At 44.8% G+C, this 19,940-nt stretch overlaps 1 long non-coding RNA gene across 2 annotated transcripts in view; it reads right to left on the bottom strand.

Annotated features, from left to right (window-relative positions):
* Nucleotides 1-19,940, bottom strand: part of LOC119509298 — a 45,614-nt gene that overhangs the window by 13,618 nt on the left and 12,056 nt on the right. For both annotated transcript variants that reach the window (XR_005211672.1, XR_005211671.1), the window contains exon 3: nucleotides 1,585-1,772. This is a non-coding gene — a long non-coding RNA (uncharacterized LOC119509298). The remainder of the gene's footprint in view (nucleotides 1-1,584; nucleotides 1,773-19,940) is intronic.

The raw sequence follows: 19,940 nt of genomic DNA, 5'->3' as shown, positions 1-19,940 counted from the left end.
GCCTCTGCTGGGTGGTGGGAATCACAGCTCAGAAGTGGAGGCAGAGGAAGAAGACAGAGCATGTGGGTTAGAGCACAGCACATGCTCGTTTCTTGGGCCCCTCACCCCCTCCCAACACGCCCCTCTTCTTCTTGTCCCCAATTCCCACCACCTGGGATTCACCTATGAATTGACAGCTCCTGCTCAGTCACATCTGGTTGAAGAGAAAGAAGCAAGGACTTAGGAGACCTAAACTAATGGGCAGCATTTGGCATGGACAATAGAAGCAGCTGCTGTTTATAGTCCTTTTTTAGGGTGGCCCCAAGCTGGACCCCACACCCCCCTCTCCAACTTTCCCCTGTGGGGCATTGTTTTACACAGAACATCTGGAACCTCACAATCTTGCAAAACCCCCCACCCAAAAAACAAAATATATATATATCCCAGAATCTGTGAAACTATTATGGAATCTCTTCCTGGGATAACTTCCTAGCTCGGCTCCTGATTACTGAGAGGCAGGTCCATACAGTTCTCAACTCCTCACTCTCTGCGCCCATGACATGGCAATATAAAGATCAGCCGGTCATCTGTCCAGTAAAAACGTTATCCAACGGAGCCTTTTCCTAAATAACAGCCTCTGAGGTTTTGAAACCCTTCCTGTTTCTTAACTGGGGGGGTGGGGGGGGGTGGGAATCCAGGGAATCAGTTCAAAACCAGCGTCACGCTGCATAGGAGATGAGCAGCAAAGACCTTCCCAGGCCCACCTTGCTTGGTGGTGGAGTCTGGGCTTCTTTCTGGACCCCAGAGTTGCTCTTTCCTGGTCTTGTACCCATAGAAACCAGCACATGCATCATCCTCCCCACCACCACCCTTCCCATACCCAGCCCCGACTGCAGACGCCTGAGCTGGCTCAGTTGGGCAAGGTGGAGCCTAATTATCTCCATTCTGTTTTTTTATTCCCTTCTTTCCTCTCTTGTCCTCTCCCTCCCCACTCCCTCAGAGGACAGCCTTTCCAAGAAATAACACACACGCACACCTGGCACCGTGAGATAGGGAAGCTCACCATGGTTACGGGGCTCCCTTCCCCACTCTGGCAGTGGCTCCTGGGAATAAGTAACTATCTCTAGAACGCCACCGACTCCAGATGTGCAGCCGACTAGTGCCTGGAGACGCGGCTTCCCTGTCTCATTATGCCTGTTTATTCCACAAGTTTCATCTATGCATATCGAGCTTTCAGAAGGAGAGGGGAAAAAGATGGAAAATGGTAATCTTCTTTTTAATATGCTACCGCATGCCAGCCACGAACAGCTGTGCACACACAACACGTTGGACTGGACATAAAATAGAGCCCCAAACCATTTTTAAGCCTTCGTTCCCGGGGCTTACAAAACACATTTACTTGGAGGGAGGTCACACAGTTCTTCCTTCTGCATAAAAAGGTGGCTTTGAAATAGGTACAGCCATCTGGAAACAGCCTCCTCCGCTATTGATATGTAAAATGCACATATTATACCATCTTGTTCAGGACCTTGCAGCAGGAGGCTCAGATGCACACAGGCCCGTAATTGCTTAAATATACAGCCTCCGGTTTTCCATTGCCCTTACCTTGCTCTTAAAAACCATTGCAAGTGAACTAGGTGAGTCTGGACAGTCTGGGGGAGGTGGGCAATTTGCTCGCGGTGCATTTATCTGCGTGCAGGGAGAGTTTCCCGGGTCCACATTTTCAGTCAAGTCATTTGAATGCTCTCCGGTGCTGCTCCAGGCTTTCCAATAAGAAGGAATAAGTCAAGTGCCTGATGGGGAGCAAACAACAAACACGCCACTGAAATGATGATCCCTGTTCATTATTGCCAAGCATTTGCCTCCCTCCCAGGAAGAGTTCAATCCCATCTTTAATAACTGGTTTTATCAGGCATTTAAAGAAAAACGGCAATGGGTCCTCTATGGCTAATTGATCTCCTTGCAGTTTGTGGGAAGAATCTGTAAGTTTATAAGCATTTGTTCCTAGGCATGAGTTTCTCCCTGCTGCCGCCCACCCCAGCCCTCTACCCACAAGGGGCTTTTCACTATAAATTCTTGACCTCTGGAGTTGTTTAACTTTTGTTTGCTTTGTTTCTTCTCTTTTTGTTTATTAGGCTTGCTTTTCACCTCTGCTTTATTTTCTTTTTACAATATGTACACATACATGGCATGTGCAATGTAAATCAACTGCCTTGAAATTTAAAATGGCATCCCAAAGCCAGACACTGTCCCAAAAGAAATCCCAGGGCTCTCTGGAGTAACACAAAGGGTTAAGTTGTTAAACGCCCAAATAGCAGAGCTCCTCCTGTTACAGAGAGAGAGAGAGAGAGAGAGAGAAAGCCAGCACTGGGCTGGAAGGAGGAGACCACTATAGGTCAGCATGTCCTTTACATTGTGAAGAGCTTGAAAGGGGCTAATAAACCCAGCAGCCTATGGCAAAGGTAATTTATTTTATATTCCTAGTCATCACATGCAATCACATGCAATATTTTTTAGAGGGGGAGAGAAAATATAATTCAAAGAAAAATGATAAACAAGAAAAAAAGTGCAATATCTAGTGCCGCTTGCATGTGCCTTTCTCTGCCCCTTTGTGGTGTATTTCACATCCTGTTTGTACACCAACATCTTCAAAGCAGCGTACCTAAGAGGCTGGGGCTGGGGGCGGTGGGAACAGTGGCAGTGCCTAGCCCGGGTTCAGTGTCCATTCTTGGGGCGCAGGGGGGACACAACTACCCCGAGATAACCAACCCACAGGTGTAGGCACACACGCTTCTGCACGCGCATCCTTCCTTCTCAGCCCTGCCCCTTAGCCAGTGCATCCATTTGATTTATGAGTAGGCGCTTGACTGGGAATAATTACAAAGTGGACAGCTCTCCGGCTCATTTCCTGAGCAGAACGTGGAGAACAGCTTCTCTTGAGCACCCATGAGAGCTGGGCGCCCAGAACAGCCTGCTCAGCTCCTGTCTCACACTCGCTGCATTGCACGTGGATGAGCTCATCGGATTGCAGATGAGGTCACTGTGCAGCTTGCCCGGGAGCTGGAAGGGGTTACCATGTGACCTCTCCTGTAAACACGGCCGAGGTCCCCGTGGAGCCTGCTGACAGCTGGGCTCCGCTGCTGGCTGCGGGCCTGGGGGAGCCGCTGCACTCCTGGAGCCTGTCTGTGCTCTTAAAGGAGCCAAATCCCCGTCTGAGCTCTGTCACACTCACCCTGACACCCGGGCACCAGCCTCAGCCGAAAACAACATCCCGGATTGCCGTCTGGTGCTATGACCGGCCTGAATGAGGGCACGGATGGATAAACAGCTCAGCCCTTAAAGAGGAAGTTTCCAAGGCAGACGGACACTGGAATGATTGGTGTGGGTAGGTTACCAGCCCAGTTCTAAACCCCCCTTGCTCTCACCTGGTAAGGGTGAGTCCACTGTTTGGGCATTTCGGCACATCTCCTACTAGTCTCTAAGTTACAAACATGGTTGTAAGATAAGCATTTAAAAAGCCAATAAATACATATTTTAAAGCTTTTCTAAATTATAGAGTCACTGATGCATTTCCAGATGTGGAGCTGTCCTGTTCAGGCATCCCAGTTTCTCACGATTCTCAAGGTCAGAGGAGGGTTATTTCCAGGGTCAAGTGGGGTTCATTAAATTCTCCATCTCTCTCATGCATTTCTCATTTATTCCCAAGCCCCTATGTTGTTCCAACCCCTGGGAAGACCGCAGAAAACATTTCATCGTTGTTACCAGAGCTCACACACTAGCAAACAATCTCACAAATGATTGCAGTAAAGGGTGATACCTGTCATAGAGGGAAATACAGGAGGTTCGAAAGCAGAGGGCACAAGGCCCTCTCCCAGTCCAGGGGCCAGGGAAGGCCTCCCTGAGAACCACACATGTAGGCCAAGACCAACAACAACCAAAGTGAGGGCAGCAGGGAAGGTGCTAGTTTACACTCACAGGGGCTTGCTATGCCTTGGACACTGCAGACACGGGACATACCTTGGAACCACCCCGTGTGGTTAAGTTTGTCATTCTCCCCATTTCACAGGTGCCCACGGAGGCTAAGAGAAGTTAAGCAACTTGCCCAAGGAAGAGGTAGAATTGCGACTTGAATCAAGGAAGTAGACACCTAGAGCCTGCCTTCTAAAATCTCCCCACCCCAGACAGTCAAAGGGTCACCAAAAGTAGCAGAACTTCGTGTCCACACACGTCCTCTGCCCTGCCAGCAACCCAGGGAGCTGAGCGGGCAGCAGGGCAAGACATCGCTGGTAGAAGAAAGCTGGGGGTGCAGACAGCACCCTGGGAAGAGAGAGCGACATATGTGCCCACACACATATGAAAGAGAGAAAAGAGAAGATAAATTCAGCTGGATGGAATATGGATATTGAGAAGAAAGCAGAGAAGTTTATTAAAGCAACTTGGAACTATGCAAGTCACACTAAGGAATTTGAACTTTTTCCTAAGGGCCATGGGAAGTCATTGGAGATCGTGATGCAGATGTATGAGATGATCAGATTTGTTTGTTTGAAATTTCCCTCTGGCAGCCCTGTGGAAAATGAGCTGGAGGACCAGTGAAGGGTTGCAATAATCCAAGTGAGAAATGTTGGCCAAGACCAAGTAGGAGCAGTGGGTTTTGCATCAATGAAGAGATTTGAGGTCTACAGGGAGGTAGAATCAATAAGCCTTGGGGGTCCATTGGACATGGGGTGGTGTGTGAGTGTGGGAGGGGAGGAGGGCAGGAGAGGATGGGAGGTGTCCTGATGGAGCGTGGAGGATACTGGAGGAAGATCAGGTGTGGAGATGCCTGTTAGGTAACTGAGCATGTGGCTCTGAAGCTCAGGAACAAGGTCTGGTCTGAAAATAGAGATTTAGGAGTCATCATTAGATACATTGTATCTTCATTTCCTAGGGCTTCTGTAAGAAAGTACCACAAACAAGGTGACTTTAAACAACGGAAATGTATTGTCAACCAGCTCTAGAGACTAGAAGTCCAAAGTCAAGGTGTCAGCAGGACCAGCCTCCCCCTGACACCTGCCGGGAAGACGCCTTCCTAGCTGCTCCCTACGTTCTGTGGTTTGCCGGCAATCGCCAGCATTCCTTGGCTTGTAGCCACAACACTTCCATCTCTGCCTCTGTTGGCACATGGCCTTCTCCCCTCTGTGTCCGTCCCTTGTCCTCTTCTTATAAGGACACAAGTCAAATTGGGTCAGGGACATGCCCTACCCCAGTTACGACTGCACCTTAATTTAAGTAATTCCATCTGCAATGACTCTCTTTCTGAATAAGGTCATGTTCCGAGTGCTGGGGTTAGGACTTCCAAGCATCTTTTGGGGGGGTTACAAAATGCAACCCATAACACAGGGCAATCGAACTCTGAGAGTCGCAGGACGTGTCCAAGATGCTGCTAATACGTCATTGCTTTAACTTGGGTCTTTCAGATACTCGGGAAAGGGTACAAGCTCCCCACTGGAGGATAAGCTAGAGGAGGACATGGATGTCTTGTTCTCCACTTATTCCCCAGAACATGGCGTATAACCTAGGACACAGGAAATGTTTCATAAATATTGTGGAAAAAAGAACTAAAGGATAACTCTTCCTAAAATAAGGTTGTCAAAGTAATACAGGCACAGGGTTTAAGAAGTTTTAAAACATTTCACCATGAAAAGGAATAGAGTCCTGATGCATATTACAACCTGGGTGAACCTTGAAAACACTATGCTAAGTAAAAGGAGTCAAACACCAGTGGACAAATATTGTATGATTCCTCTTACATGAAATATCTAGAACAGGCAAATTCGTAGAGACAGTAAGTAGATTGGGGGGATTCCAGGATCTGAGGGGACAGAAGAATGAGGAGTCATTGCTTCATGGTTATAGAGTTTCTATTTTGGACAATGAAAAAGTTTGAGTAGTGGGAGGTGGTGATGGCAGCACAATAGTGTAAAAATAATTGGTGCCACCTAATTGTGCATGGCTAAAATGGCATATTTTTTGTTATATACATGCTACCCCACAATAAACTTCTATTTAAGTTGTAAAATATACCAAAAAATTTACTATTTAAATTCTGCCTAAAAAAATTAAACAAAATTCTCTCTGAGGCCCTCTCACTTGGGCCTCCCTAGGTAAGGCAGGAAATGACAGTTTCTGGGTGCAGCCACCTCCAGCCTGGGGCAACTGAGCACACACTTCTGCAGCATCAAGGCTTTTACAGTATTTATGTTCTGTCCTTGGCTACTTTGGGGCATTTCTTGCTTGGTCCATATAGGTGAATCTAAAAATTTAAACCCATACACAACAACCAAAATTCCACTGTTATTGCACAAATATCACTCCCTGTAGCATGAAGTAGCATAACTGAACTCAAAGAAAGTCAGTGCAATAACCAGACTATGTCACTAAGCCTATACGTCAAGGAGAATTTTCCAGGCATCAATATCAAATGCATTCTCTTCTCTTGAATTACATCAGTGGCTCTAAACCATGCCACATTTTAGCTTACTTCATATTTGAACTATGAATTTCTTGTAGAAGTTTTATTTTCCTCAATTTTGGTCGCCTTTGGTTTTGCTTCTCAGCAGAAGACGTATGCATTCATCTTATCATTAAAACCTACCAGGTCCCTAATCAAATATTTGTGCAATGTGACCCCCTTTCTTATTCAAGATGCTATTTATTGGATTTCCTGTTCTAATCTGCACCAATGGTTTTCTGAGACTGCTGCCCAGCTGTCAGCCTGGGGTTCCTTTCCATTGTACTCCTAGAGCCACCGGTTCTAGGATTCTTGTTTTCCTTTTTCTTTGAGTACTTTTTTGTTTGGTTTTTGCTACTACTGTATCCCAGCCATACTGGCATTCTCTCTGACCCTTGACCATACTGAAAATCTTCCTATTTGGTAGCTTTTGCACTGGCTTCTCTGTCTGCTTGCGACGGGCTCCTTCCTCCCTGCCTTGGACCTTTAGCTCTTTCCTTTATATCATTCAAATCTGCTTTAAAGTCGTCTCCTCACTCAGGCCCCCCTGACCTCCAATCTGAAAAAAAGCCTCCTAGTCATTCTCTACGAAAACAGCTTCTTTTATTGCCAAAGAGCACTTCTCAGTTCCCAATATTTTCTGGGTTTATTCATGTATTTATTTTCTGCCCCTCTCCACCAACATGCCAGCTCCACCAGGGCAGGGATTTTTTTCCTGACTTTTCCATCTGGGAACTCCAGCCCCTAGAGCAGTGAGAAGCATCTAGAAGTGGCTCAATAAGCAGGCTGAAAGAACTTTCAGAAGGTCACCTTCACACATACACACGCACGTTTCTTGAAATCCAGCCTTTGACGTGACAGGACAAAAGAAGTCAGAATCTTCATATCTCTCTACTGAAATCTACCTAACCTGATACTATAAGCTCTCAGAGAGAAGAAGAACTATAAATTGGTGTGACAAGATGCTAAAGGACTAGGGGAAATGCTTAAAGAAAAAATAGCAGGCTGTCATCGATTATCTATCAGGTTTTGTTTCTCTGGGCGGGTACACAAGCTGAAAGGTAAAGATATGGTGTTGGTTTTTTGCTACTGGATATATGGAAGACCAGATATTTTGAACATCCTTCCATTGCAAAACACCGAGATGCTGGAGAAATTGCAATATTCAATGAATTGATTAGTTCTCAAGATAATAAAGGAAATACTCAGAAAATGTAAAATAAAACAAAACAAAATAAAATAAACCACGAGCAAAAAAGGTAAGAAAATTCAGGAGTCAGGGCTTCTCAGGAATAAAATGCCAATTCCAGGATTCTAGAGCAGGGGTTGGCAAAATATACCATGAAGTCTCACCACCTGTTTCGGCAAAACAAAGTTTTGTTGGAAAATGGCCATCCCGTTCTTTGATCTGGAATCCATGGCTGCTTTTGCACTATAACAGCAGAGTCAAGTAGCTGCAACAGAGACTGTCTGGCCTGCAAGCCCAAAATATTTATTATCTGGCCCTTTAAGAAAACCCTAAATAGTTATGATGAGAAATAGAGCCTTTAAGTCCTGTACAAAAGGGATGAACCTGAGACTCTGTTAAAGTTTGAATCTTCAAAGTTGTTTACATTCCAGGGAAAGGGTGGATGAGAAAAAAACACCTGCCCACAAAACAGGTCAGTAAGGAAACCTATCTCCACCATAACTCCAGGTGTAAAATAATAATAGTAATAATAATAATAATGATAATGGTGGTCCTTCCCAAGGATTTGTAACTCTGGGCATGCTTTCACATGGGTCTGAGTTTCAAATTTTCACTACCTACCTAATCTTGAAAATCTCAAACTGAGAAAATGAATCAAACTAGCCCCAATTTGGTCATTGCATGTATGCCTGGTAGAGGAAAATGTGAATCCCCTCTGATACAAAGCATTCATAACCTGGTCATGTCAAGGTTCCCACATTTTAAGTTCAATCAAATATAAATTATAAAAAAGAGAAAATTTTCCCAAACCTTAAGGTAGCCAACCACCATAAGCAAGACTCAGCAGAAACAACAAATATGATTTAACCCCCAAGGAGTTCAAATTTAGAATTGTGAGATATAGGCTATAAAATAATTACATACGAAATACTGAAAAAATAAAAGATGATAGAAAAATATGAGTAAGGATAAAGGGACTGTCATAATGGCCAAACACATTTATAGAAATAAAGTTACTTATAATTAAATACATATATAGTAAACTATCTTTCTATATCTATATTATCTCTATATCTGTCTATCTCTAACTCAATTGATCAGTAGATCGATATAGGAATGGATAGATGAAAAAGCAAAATAAATACAGATGAGGAAAGGATTAAGAAACTGAAGATAGATCTGAAGAAAATATTCATAATGCAGCACAAAGAGATAAGAAAATAGAAAAAAGTAAGACAAAGGGAGGATAGAAGGAGAATTTCTGACATTTATCCAATCAGAGTTCCATAGGAGAGAATAAAAAGAATGAGGTAGATATGCAGGCTAAAGCGTGTTAGCTTACTTGTTTCCAGAACTAATGAAAAGCATGCATCCTCAGAGAGAGGAAGTATAAAGATCCCAAGGTAAATTAAAAGGTAATTTTTTTAAAATCATACATACTAGGTCCATCATATGAAACTGTATAACATCAAAGCCAAAGAGAAAATCTTAAAAACAACAAGAAAGAAAAGACAGATTATCTATAACAGAATGACAGTAGTTTAACAGCAGACTTACAACAGAAACAATTAAGGCAAATGACAGTGGAATGATGTCTTCAAAGAGTGAAAGAAAACTTTCAATCTAAAATTGGATCTCCAGAAATATTAGCTTTCAAGAATGATGGTAGTAGAATAAAAACATTTTTAGCTAAACAAAAACTGAGACAGTTTTACACTAACAATCCCTTACCAAACAAACATCTACAGGATGAACAACTGGAAGATGGAAAATGATCCTAAAAGAATGCTCCGGGATAGAAAAAGATATTCTGAGCTGAATAGCTCCGGAAAATAGAGAGGATTTTGAGAGGATATGTGAAGCAAGAGAAGAGAGAGAGACAAGAAAGCTGGCCCAAGGAAAAGACATTGTAGGGATAAAAAGAAATATCTAATGGGATGGTTTATTATGCATTCTGCAGTATGGAATGCATTGTGTATTCTCCTTGCTGACATTCCACAAAATGTGCAGTGAAATATATATTTCTCCGAAGTATTTCATGGAGCTGAATCTATTTCTCAAGATACAATTAAGAGCTTGAAGTAGGCTAAAAGTATATGCATGATAAGAACAGGTCTACATACGGGGTGTTGGTAGGAAAGTGAGCACTCTCTGGATATAGTCCTGAGCTCCCCATTAGGTACAGAACTATGTTCTGGGGGGGGAAATGCAAGTATTATTTCTACAGTGTTCACTTTCCTGGCTTTACTCTCCATATCACTCATCCGTAAGTAAGAAGGATAACTCACCAGGTTGGATTGTGGAATAAAGGAGATGGCCTTCTGGCCTCAGATGAAAAATTAGGTTAGCACCACCATTTCCACCAAGGTCACGTCTCAATTTTTTTATGGCAGATTCCAAGCACAATCTTAGGATAAAAGGGAAACCAGGAAAGGAGCATTTACTGAGTACTCATATGGCTAGGTACTAGATATAGATTTTCCCAAACTCTCCCATATAAGGTATATTTGTCCTACAATTTCTGTGTGAACATTACATGGTTAAAATGGGGCATGGAAAAAGGGAGGGGGCACTGTTTAGTTTCCTGGCTACTAAAACAAATACCATGCAATGGGTTGACTTGAACAACCGGGATTTAATGGTTCATTGTTTTGAGGCTAGGAGACACCCAAAAAATGTCATCAAGGCACATACATTATCTAATTTAATACTCACAAGACTGAATTAAGTGGGTGTTATTTCCATTTTAGATGTGGAAATTACAGGGTTCAGACATGTTAAATGACTTTCCCGAGGTCAGAGAGTAAGTGGAACTTGAGTCTTGGACTGCCTGCCCTTAACTTCTTATCAGTAATCTATGCAGTTGATAATTTTCTGATTTCCTACTCACCAAGTGTTTCAGTTTCCTAGGCTGCTCAAGCAAATGCCATGTAATGGGTCAGGTGAAGCAATGGGAATTTATTTGCTTACAGTTTTCAGGCTAGAAGAAAGTCCATATCAAGGCGTCATCAATGTAATGCTTTCTCCCCAAAGACGGGCATTCTGGGGCTGGCTGCAGGCGATCCTTGGCGAGACCCATGTTAGCATCTCCTGATGTCTTCTGATCTCTGCTTTCTCTTCCAATTTCCGTTGACGTCCAGCCTCTTGCTTCCTGTGGCTTTCTCTCTGCCTGTCTAAATTTCACTCCTCTTATCAAGGACTCCAATGACCGGATTAAGACTCTTCCTGATTGAAGTGGGCCACTCCTTCTTAACTGAAGCCACCTCAGCAAAAAGTCCTACTTTCCATGGGTTCATATCCACAGCAATGGATTAGATTTAAGAACATGTTTTTCTGGGGTACACACAGTTTCAAATAGCCACACCAAGGAAATCGCCACTTGTATCTACAGTACCTAGTCCAAAGCTTAGCACATTATAGCTAATCAAAATGATTTGCTAGATAATTGAAAGACACCATGCTCACTCAGCAAAGTTTTTATTATAGTTTGGCTTTCCATGTTGCTTGCCCACATGGAAAGAATGCATTGGATGAAGAATCCAAGAATCCTATCTCTTGCCAGTTATACCTCAGTACACCTCACTATCAAATAAAATAAAATGGATTCTAATGTATGCATGAAACTTTTGTGAAGTTGGTTAGTGTAAGTCAATCCCTGATGCACTCTGTGTGCTAACAAAATCAAGATTTTTAGCCTGCAGTGCTGTGGGGGATCAAGCCCTAGACAAGGGCAAGTTCACATGATCAGTATCTGTGGAGCTTCGGGAACCAGCCAGACAGCAGCCAGTGACCCCACAAGAATGGGGAGTAAGAAAGAGGAGATCCAAGAGCTGAGGACACCTCACTAGTAGAAGCAAAGCTGGGAGTAAAAAGCAGATCTTTCTGACTCCAAATCCGGCGCTATTCCCTTCCGACATCCCTCCTCTTTAAGATATTTACAGTCTTTATTTTTCTATAATCACTCAAGAAATCCATATCCAATTTAGAAAAATGTTAACATATTAAAGAAGAAAAAAGAAAAAAATTACACATAATCACTCTCCCCAGAGATGATCCATGAATATTTTGGATTATATTTTTTCTGATTTTATTTTCTTATGCATTTATGTATGTTTTAACCCAAAATTTAATTATATGTCTTGTAATCTCCTTTTACCCCTAAGGGAGTGTGACTATTTTGTGACAATTTAGATATATATGTAATAATTTTTAATAATGTTATATTTTATTGCATTAACACACCATAATTTATTTAAACAAAACCTCACTGATGGAAACTGAGCTCAATTCTGGTTTTTACTTTACAATCCAAGTAGTCAATTCTCCTCCTGACCCCAAGCCTGATTCTCACTGGGGGTCTGTCTCAAACACTAATATTTAGTCCCATATTGTTGGCATTTTTGCAATCACACCATGGTGATTTGAAGCTGTATGTACCTATAAAAAACATGTTCTTAAAGTTAAATCGTTCCTGTGGGTGCGAACCCATCTTAAGTAGGACCTTTTGACGAGGCTACTTCAGTTGAAGTGTCGCCCACCTCAATCAGGATGGTTCTTAATCCTATTTCTGGAATCCTTTATAAAGAATGAAATTCAGGCAAAGAGAGAGAAAGCCAAGGAAGCAAGAAGCTGAAAGCAGTGAAACCCAGAAGAGAACAGAAAGATCAGCAGACACTGCCACGCACCTTGACATGTGACAAGCTAAGAACCAAAGATAACCAGCAGCCAGCCCCAGAGCATCACAGTCTTGATGATGCCTTGATTTGGACATTTTTATAGCCTCAAAACCATAAGCAAACAAATTCCCATTGTTTAAGCCAATGTATTTCCTGGTATTTGCTTGAGAAGCTTAAGAAATGAAAACTCATACTCACAGCTCTTTTCTCCACCTCCAAGTTCAGAATCAATTCAAAGTAGACACAGTTGTTCAAAATAGCAACTTCAGTACCAGTAAGTCTGAACTAGAATCACCATTTGGAGATGGCAGCAATGGGATCTTTCAAAGAGCCTCTCCACACCCCAAGGCTAGACCTGGAGACACCCCGAAGGAGAGAGAGTTTGAGTCTGCAGAGCAGACACCACCCAAGCCACCACCCTGCATCTTAGGTGCTACAACACCAGCAGCTTGGCTCTTGGTCCTTCAGGGAATGTGGATTCTTGAACAAGAAGGGCTAAGACGCCCATGCTCTCTTTTCTCATCCTCACCCACTAAGTGACAACTGTGCAAGGTGCAGTACAGGGGTTCCATGGAAGTCATGCCGCGTAGCAACAAGTTTCCCAACACCCGCCCTCATTGCACACACCCCAAGGCCCTGCCTTCTTGTGCTGCTGCTTCTGTTTTTCTTGTCCTCTCCCCAGGTCCTACCACTCCCCTTTGCTTCCCCATATTTCACATTCGTGCTAGAAGGCCAACACCATGTGGCTACAGATTTGCCCTTGGCTGTGGCCGTGCTGCCCACACTCTCAGCTTGGCTCCTTCCAGACCGGCTGACTCAGCCCTGGTCGGGATGGCCAGTCTTCAGAAGGCCCTTTGTTTGGCTGGACATGAGTCATTCTGAGTCATCACAAGGGCTGATGAACTCCGCAGGGACCTCTTTCCTCTCCCCTGTGATCTGAGGCACACGGGTCCCTGCCTCTGTCCCTTATAAGGTGGATAATGAGAGGTCTGGCCACCTTAGTTGCTCCCCAGGGCTCTTCAGCTAATCTAGCCGCCTGTGCCCGCCCTCCCTCCCTCCTGCCTGGCCATAGGCACGCCCGCCTTGGAGCTGTGCCGCAGCCGGCGTGGTTGGCGGGCTCGGAGGGACCTGGTTTAAATCCGACTCTCCCATGGGGCTGTGTGACCTTGGAGAAGGCACCTCACTTCTCTGAACCATGGTGTGCTCATGTGCAAAAGGAAGGCAGCAAGCCGCTTTCGTAGATTGTGGAAGTCGGTGTGGCAGGCAAGCCTTCGAGGTGCTACACCCCTGCCCCCCCCCGGACCCCCACCCCACTGCACGTGCTCACGCGCCGTCACACGCAGGAGGTCTCCCTGCCTCTGCATTACTCCTTCGTCATGTCTGCACTTCCCCCCTCTTTTCCCTGGGTCCATCAAGTTCAGACTTCCTGACACCCTCTCTTGGTGAGGGGCCCGCCTCTATGACCCCCGCATTCAGAGCCTCCCCACCTGTCTGCACCATGTCTCCATGAGCTCCTCCAGGGCAGGAGGTTTGAGTGTTTGCTCCCCAGCTCTGAGCTCCAGGCATGTGGATCTGACTCTAAAGAAAGGTGAGGGGGATGGGATCGGAGAAGTGTCCCAAGGGCAGCGATCCTGAGTTCTGGAAATCGATGCAACTCTTCCTTCTCCATTGCAACTCTTCCTTCTCCATGTGGCTAACTCTCCAAACATAACACCCCACCTTGGAGAACTGAAAGCAGCCCTTTGAAAGGACTCTGACAAAGCCATGGCCACTCAGCAGGAAGCTGGCTGTAGCTCTGGGCCCTGGATTTCAGATTTCGGAGAATTTGGAGGCTGGCTTGTCTGGCCTGGAGCCTCCCGTCTTGCGTGCACACAATCCATAGCCTCTCCAACACCAACAACACCAGAAAGACAATGCCAGTTTGTTCCAAAGAGAGGAATTCTAAGCAATGCTTATTTCCTGAATGACCTAAGAATATTCTTTTTTCCTGAAAACATGGGCAGTCTGAGCGGGATTTATTCAAAAACATCTTTTCCCTCCAGTTCCAAATTAATAGAGCTTCATTGTTAACCCCTGACCAGTGTGTGATAGCGATGTCAGAAGTAGGTTTGGTCCCACCACCTCCTAGGAGGATGCAAATTCAAGCATAAAAGCCAGAAATGAGAATGCAGGGAAAGCCGCCAAGTGCACGCACACTGTTTTCAATGCAACCTGTAGGTTTAATTTCTACCTCCAATCACTCTCAGTGTGCAAATGATTTGGCTTGTACCATGTAGACTTTTTTTTTTTTTTTTAAGCTCGTCTCTCAGGCTAAGGAGGAAAACACTGCGGTCTTTTATAAGAGAAAGAGTCTCCTGAGGAAATAATGAAGGCCCCAATTGCTCAAGTCTTTCAAAAGAAACTGCACAAAGCACTCCTGAAAATACTGTGGGGAATAATTTTGTGTTCACTGGGGAATTGGTGAGATGATCTAATAGTCCTTTGCCCTCACTCTAATTTCTATGATTCATGTGTGACTTATTTAATTGTTATCATCTATTGCAAATATATAAAAGAATGCTTTTATTCCTTTTAAAAAAATCAGAATTCAAATCATCTTAATATCGCACCAAGTTTCTACACTCATCATCCTTCAAAACACTGACATATTAACTTTTTGACCTACCCTGAACCCTTCCCACTACCTCCCCTGATACAAAAAGTACATCTGTCACCCAGCCCTGCACAGCACAGTGGGGAGTCTCCACCCAACAGGGCGTGGAAAACAGGTTTGGGAGAACTAAGGCTTAAGTGAAGTCCCCAAGGAATTCCAATCTGTTGCTGGCTGCTAATTCAGAAGCTGCCTGGGGGGCTAGGTGTAAGTAACTACAGCAAGGAAAACTTATCCTCACCAACATTTAGCATTTATCACAGTCAGAAAACCACCTGTCACTTGGGAGAGATTCAAAAGAATTTTGAGCAGTAATTAAAGCAATAATGAACAAAAACATATTGCGAATTGGTACCCAAACCCCAGGCAGATGTGTTATTTAAACTGGGGGTTTGATCTGTGCTATTAATTTGGAATAAAAATAACAGACAACAAAACATATACTAAACCAAGATCCTGCCTGCCCCGGTGTTTTGTTTCTTTACAAGTCCTTGACAGTTGTGGTTAGTTGCCCCGATCACAAGCGGCTGCTGATGTTTCTCGAAAAGCCAGGGGTGTCTGCTGATATATCAGAACAGAGCTGGCAGCCAATCAGACCCAAGCGAATGCCTGGATCTTTGCAAATATCCCTGAATGACAGTGGAAGGAGAGAGATGAGCAGCGTGAGCTGGACGGGTTTCCCTCCTCCCAGGCTGTTTAGTCTCATAAATTGCTCTGCGTGAGGGCTCTCCCAAGCCGAGGTCTTTTCACCCTGCAAAGCCTGAGCAGATCTTTTAACCCCAGAGGAATACACACCAGAGGACGTGGAACTGTCCAGCAGATACTCCAGGCAGATGTTTCACTGAAAAACTTCTGAAAACACGTTTCTCCAACTGCCAGCAGAATTGCAATTAAACCCGGAAACGTACGTGGAAGGGGCTGCTGGCAGGGAGGGGTCAGTTTCAACTTGGAAGTTCTGTTCCATTTGGTGGCTACTGGTTTGCTTTAAGGCTCTGATTCTGTCTCTTTAAACTCCTTTGTAGTCTTCAGAGAGAAATCGTGTTCTTAAGAGGGTGAGGGAAAGGGCAGTGGGGTTGTGAACTGAAGGACAGAGGGTCAAAGCAATTTCGTGGGATGCATGTGTTCATAACATTGTATTAAACATTACTCTTAAGAAATTCAGAATTCAGTTGACAGATCTATGCAAATACATGACAAATGGAAAAAGACAAGCTAGCATTCCGTTTCAGAAGTTGAAAGCATCACTTTGATTTGCAAAGATCTAATCTACCTCTTTTACCACAAGGAAAAAACTGCAAAGAAAAGAGCCTCAAACGTCACGAAATAAAACCTGCCAATGTACTATTGGCATATATTTTAATTCTTGAACAATTACCCTGCCATATACATTTAATCTTGTATTTTACATATTGACACACTAAATTTTGAAGCGGAAAGAGAAAACGGCAAATGTAAACACCCTGAAAAGCAGAGCTGACTGTAAAATGTAGTCTCCTTTACTAGGATACGCTCAGGGAAACTGGAGAACACAAGATATTGTTGGCTGATCTCAAGTGGCTTCATGTCAATCTCAAGGACTCTGAATGTACACTTTCTGGCCCTGAGAAAGTTTCTCTGGAAAAAGACTCTTTTCTATATTTAGGAGACCATCTCTAGAATAGCACTGATATGAATTCATAGCTGAGAGTGAACTTTATGTGGATGCAAACATATTATTTCCCCGCTCAATCCCTTTCAATATCTCCCTGTTGCCTTTCAAATTAATTACAGTCTGTCACTCAAGAGGGCCCGAATATGGCCCCAGGCAACTTTGCTGGGCTCACCTTCCATTACACTGCAAACTTTGTGCCAGCCGTGGAGAAAACTCTGGACGCCTCACAAAACTGACTTGTTTTTCCATCTCTGTGCTTTTGCTCACTGTTTCCTCCTCTTGAAATGCCCTTCCCAACTTCCTCCATCCCAGTTGAAGCCTCATCCAAAGGCCATTTCCTGAGGCCCATGGCCATGTTTATTCATTTTTGCAGCCCCAGCTTCTAAAGCAAAATGCCTGGCAAGAGGTAGAGACTCCATATGCATTAAATGAATGAATTTTCTTGTCCTTTTCAAAAATTCATTTTTTAATTAAGCCTTTTCTGATCCCTCCCTCTTCTGGACCCTCATTGCTGGAATTCTTTTGTGGGGAGTCCCATATTCGATATTAAAGTTACTTGTCTACTTCTCCTCTCTCTTATCTGCCCCCCCACCCCCACCCCGGATTGTAGGCTCCCTGTCTCACTCACTGTCCTTGCTTAGATGGCCAGAGCTACTATGACAAATACCACAGATGGGTTGGCTTAAACAACAGGAATTTATTGTCTCTTGTTTTGGAGGCTGACATCCAACATTCAGGTATACACAGGCCATGCGTTCTCCTGGAGTCTTCAACATTCTGGTGCAGGTTTGCTGCAAGACTTAGGGTTCCTTGACTTGTAGATGCGTCTCTGGCTCCATCACACGGCAATCTCTCTCCTTCTATGGCTTCCCCCAACTTCTGCTCAGTTGTCTGGATATGAGGACTTCTGCCATATTGAATTAAGGCCCATCCTCATTCAGTTTGGTCTCACTTAACTAATAACATCTCCAAAGGTCCTATTTGCAAATGGGTTCACACCCACAGGGCCCCAGGTTAGGGCTTGAGCATGTCTCTTTGAGGAAAATGATTCAACTCCTAACAGTCTTCTAAAGCTATTAACCCATTACCTTCCAAGTACCTTTGCTCAGCCATGTTTAACAATAACAATAATACATCTAACATTTAAATAGTGCAGAAAATTTTCATAAGCACTTTCACATTCCTTATGTCATCTCATCCTTACGATAAGTAAATAACATAGGAAGGGCCTCCATTTATAGGTAATAAGTAACATTTATTGAGGGCTTTCTTGACACCAACCATGTTAACTACATAACCTCATTTAGTTCTCACAGCCCATGAGGACAGTCCTGCCTTGTCCTCATCTTACAGAGGAAGAATTGGGGTCTAGAGAGCCTAAGTAAGTGGTCCAAGCCTAAGTAAGTGGTCCAAGGGCACGCAGCTGGTAGCAGCTAAGCGGGCATGCTGGCTCTGTGTGATCTTGCTGTGGAGTGTTTGCACACAGTTGTGGCCCCGCGGGAAGCATAGAGAGGCCTTCTCCAAACCTTAGAGCCATCCAGTTCAGCTCTTCCCTCCAAACTCATCAGCCTTTTCTGCCCTCTCTAGAAAGGACCCTGCAACCAAGAGCTGAATCTCGGTAGGCAGGAGGGCATAGCGGTTGAGAGCGCAGATTCTGGAACCCAGCTTCCCAGGTGCAAAGTCGAGCTCTACTGCTTATGAGTGGTGTGGCACCGTGCCCTCTGGTTCATTTCACTACGCCTCGTACCCTTAGCTGTAAAATGGGGCATTGTGTTCATATGTGCTCATAAGTGAGGGCATGGGGAACGTTGCATGCTTTATGCCCACTTGGTCCCTTGCACCATTCAGTGGAGATTCTGAGGCCAATGGATGGACCACAGAGGCTTTGCTTGGGCCTCCAGGCCCTTGTGTGCTAGGACCACCCCTAAACAGAGACTGATTTCCTTCCTCACCTCCAGGCCGTCTTAGCCCCAGAACGATGACTTGGTGGTCACTCTACCATCCAGCCAGCCTCACGTGTGAGTAAAGACAGCCAACAAGGGTGGAAGGTGTAGCTCGCTCCATGGAAGTTCTGGGAGGGAGGCAGGCCAGGAGGTCTAAATCCTGGTCTCATCTTACCCTGGCCTGTCTCCCTCCCAGAACTCGCTCCAGGCCTGAGAGGAATACACTAACAACCACGCAGATGCTCATTTTGCCCCAATCCCACACATGGTCCTCCAGATGGCCTGACACTCTATACTACCCCGTTTTCCATTTGTGTGCACTTAACCCAACTAAAAGCCCACCAAGAGTGCCCATTTGCATGAGCTCCCAGCCCCCAATCTGTCCATATCTCTCCACTCCCTGCTCTCTGCTTCTCTGTTTCCTTCTGTTTCTCTCTCTATCCCTTCCTCCTTCAGTCTCTCTCTCTCTCTCTCTCCATCTCTCCTTCCATCTGTCTCTCTGCATCTAGTTCTTTTCCTCTCTCTCTCCTGCCCTCTCTTTCTCTCACACATGCCCCCCACACACCTGCACACACACACGTACACATACACACAAAACCCAACTTGCCATGCTGACTGGGGTCCCGAGTGAGCCCGCCTCACCCTTACTGGCAGAGGTGAACAGGTGTAGGCAAAAAAGGACACACATCACACCTGCCCATTAAGCTCAGCTGCTTGCTGTGTGAAAATCTACCCAGATGTTCAGGGATGGGCCGACCTGGCTGGATCAGGCCACCCCCCAGCTGTCTCTCCAAAGTGGGCTCAGGGAACAAGTGCTCCTTCTGTCCTTGGTGGATGAGCATGTCCCCCGGAATGTCCCGGCAGCAGGTGTGGGCCTCCACAGGGGACTGTCCGCAGCACGTGTCTAGAACTATCTGTACTGCAGCTGGTCAGCTATTTTTACAAAATTCCAATCACACAGCAAAAGGACAAAAACTGCCGAAGGAGGAGCTAGGTGGTGTGGCAGCGCCAGTGTAGCCGGAGACGATCTGGAAACATCTTCAGGCTGGACACGCCATAATAGGAAAGAAATATTACCCGAGACGAAGGTGCCTCTATTAATATATTGCTTTCGATTTCAAGTAGTCTGCCAACTGGAACACGGCCCATCAGGAGGGAAAGCTGGATGTTGAGGGAGGGCAGGGCAGGAATATTTTTAAGGGTCGGCTGAGCTCCAAGCCTGTGTATATCATTGTGTTCACTTGACAGTTATTGCAGGGGCACCGTGTTGAAAGCCTGGTGCTAGACGCAGAGAATGTCCCTCTCAGCCTCACCGAGCTTCCAGTTGAGAGGAGAATAAGGGCAAGTGAAAAAGAAATTACA

The sequence above is a fragment of the Choloepus didactylus genome, chromosome 14, assembly GCF_015220235.1.
Source record: "Choloepus didactylus isolate mChoDid1 chromosome 14, mChoDid1.pri, whole genome shotgun sequence".
NCBI classification, from domain to species: domain Eukaryota; kingdom Metazoa; phylum Chordata; class Mammalia; order Pilosa; family Megalonychidae; genus Choloepus; species Choloepus didactylus.
Note: the sequence above shows the minus strand (reverse complement) of the source record. Positions and strands in the feature narration are given on the sequence as shown.